This window comes from Mycetomoellerius zeteki, unplaced genomic scaffold (genome assembly GCF_001594055.1).
Source record: "Mycetomoellerius zeteki isolate Tzet28-1 unplaced genomic scaffold, Tzet1.0 scaffold690, whole genome shotgun sequence".
Classification (NCBI taxonomy): domain Eukaryota; kingdom Metazoa; phylum Arthropoda; class Insecta; order Hymenoptera; family Formicidae; genus Mycetomoellerius; species Mycetomoellerius zeteki.
In genome coordinates, this window is record NW_017257709.1 from 252,750 (window position 1) to 255,593 (window position 2,844).

Sequence of the window (2,844 nt, forward strand, 5' to 3'; positions counted from 1 at the left end):
CATTTAGTTCTGATCTTTCAATCGCGCTGTTATAAAAACGTAATCAAACGTTGATAAAAGATTCGTGTAAATTCTAGTCAGACTCTATTGACTATTAAGCACGCATAAAAGTAATGGACAAAATGATATTAGAAGTTTCTGACTTCAATGATATGATGGTTGTAATAATAAAAAGATATTGCATGCAATAATTAACTGTCCGTCTACAATTTGGGGTCTTTTCTGATAGAAGTTCCACTCTCAATTTTTTTCGAAATAAAGGAGAGCGGAGTCCAGTTTCCTCTCTTAAAATATCTTGTAAAAAAATTTATAGTAAATATAATAGAGATGTGGAAAAGTAAACTTGTAAATTTTACCATATTTTTTTGAAAGTCTAAAACGGTAAAAAATTTGGACTGGACAAAAAAGACCCAGATTGTATGAAAATGTATTATAAAATAAATTACAAAAATCTCAAATTTTTAGTATAAGTATCTTATGTATTCAAGAATTATTTATGTAAAATTACATTGCGATGCATGGACTAGTTATCCAATAAATAAATATCCAAATAAATAAACAAGATATTTATTTGTTCTAATGTTATATTTATTTGTACTAATCAATGATATGCAATGAAACTTTGCATAAGTTATTTACTTATTTTGTTTGTGAATACTGAAAGTATTTATATAAAAAAATTTAGATTTTTATTATTATTTTTTAAATTTTAGTTTATAACAGTAAAAATAATAACAAATAATATAAATATAAAAATGTGTTTTGTTCTATAAATCAGAATGTTATAAACTTTTATATGTACATATATACCTAGTTTGTTAAAAATCTAAATGTTAACATTTATAAAATAACTCCGACACATCCTTAATATAAGCACCAACACGATAAGGTAAATCGTGTAGATACATGTAGATACTGCATAATGTTAAATCCATACCGATATTTTTTTGAGTGTAATGATATTAATTACAAAAAAATAATATATAGTATCGGGAACTTCTTTTCGGTATCACAATCGGAAAGCTCCAAACTCTTTGAAAGATAATTTGATCAGATTCTGATTCCAGACCTGCGTAATCCCATCCTATCTACGGCCGCTCCCACGTGTATTTCACGCCTTTTCTGTCGCGTTGCGGTGCTATTATACACCGGGATTGTGCCCCAGTGGCGCGTGTGTATTTCCTGCAGCGTATTCCGCAGCATATCGCGACTCCTTTATTACTTCACAGATCGGTGCCGCAACTCCACTTCCCCGCCGGGAATCGTTGAGAGGATACGAGGCCGTGCGCGCGCGAGTTTGTGCGTTCATGTACTCACCCCGGTGCTGCCGTTGGTGTACGTTCACCTTGGCATCCGCAGAATGGACGCTTCGCCTCGGCGAGTTCGATCCAGGAATTCCAGACGGTCCGTTCGACAGCGAGAGACGTCGGTCCTTCCGCTACAGTAATTATTCCACGGACGATATATGACGCGCGCCTCGAGAACGGCCGACCCACCGTGAAATTGCGCCGTTGTTATTTCGATTTGTCGTAGTTGCATTCCTACGTCCGACGGGAATATCGGCTACCACGGGGAATGTCTCTCAGTTTAATAATTTTAGAGACGGATGCTGCAACGTTACGATCAAAAGCGACGTAACACTTGAGAGAAAAAAAATACACGCATTGTTACACTTTATATTAAAAAAAAAAAACAACATAGGAACAAATTTAAAAAGATAAAGCTCAAATTAGAAGACATTTTTTCAATAGATTATACAATTTATGCCGCGTAATGAATGCTGAAGGTACACATTTACGACAACTTCGCACGAAATAACGGTGCACGTTTTGACATTTTCTGGCAATGACGAAGCATATCGGTTCGAAACAATCATTGTAGCCTAACATCACGGGTCACCAGGCGAATCCCTAATTCGGACTGGATCGACGTCGACCAGTTATGAATGTCAATGCAATTGTTGTCGACGACAGTAGGTGGTTTGGCACGTCGCTCGGGAACATCCGATGCGGATTAAACTCACGTCACCGTTATCGTAAGCACGCGGATGGCAAATTGATTTTAAATCGATGTCAACGCATCAACGACGGTACCATGGTTCTTACCCATTTCCTTCCATCATGGTTCTATCATGGACAGTACAATATTCATCTTGATCGAAGATTAAGCGAGAACAATATCGCCTACGCAGACATCGCTGCGCTGTCTCGAATTAATTTCTAGAAAGCAAAATGAAAAGGAAAATAAAAAGTGTACAAGATTCTGCGATGTTTGTAGTCATTCAGGTATTTGTAATAAATAATATAGTTCTAAAGGATCGGAAAAAACCCAATTTTTCCAATTTTTCCACGATTTTTTCGGTTTTCTTCCCAAGGGTAGAAAAATTCATTTTGGAAAAATTTACACATGCTCGTAAAACCTACCACGTTTGCTTCTCGGTTCTTTCCGTAAAGAAAATAATTGCGTATAGGGTACACAGCGGGATAAGTTAACAGAAATTTTGAAATTGTATAAAAGATTGAGGTCGCATAATATAAGGTGTAGTAAAAAGAAATCCATTATTTTGCATGAAATTGAAGGCTTTATTTAATATAGTTAGAATGATCCGATTTAGGTCAAATATGCACCGTTTTGTTCGATAATTTGTTGCCATTTTGAAGGTAATTTCATTATGCCTCTCTCATAGAAACCCTCGTCCCTATTGGCAAAAAACTGGGACAGTTGATTTTCACAAGCTTCTCTTGAGTCGAATTTTTTACCAGCAAAATCATTTGCCATAGACAGGAACAGGTGGTAATCACTTGGAGCCAGATCCGGACTATAAGGTGGATGCATAAGAACCTC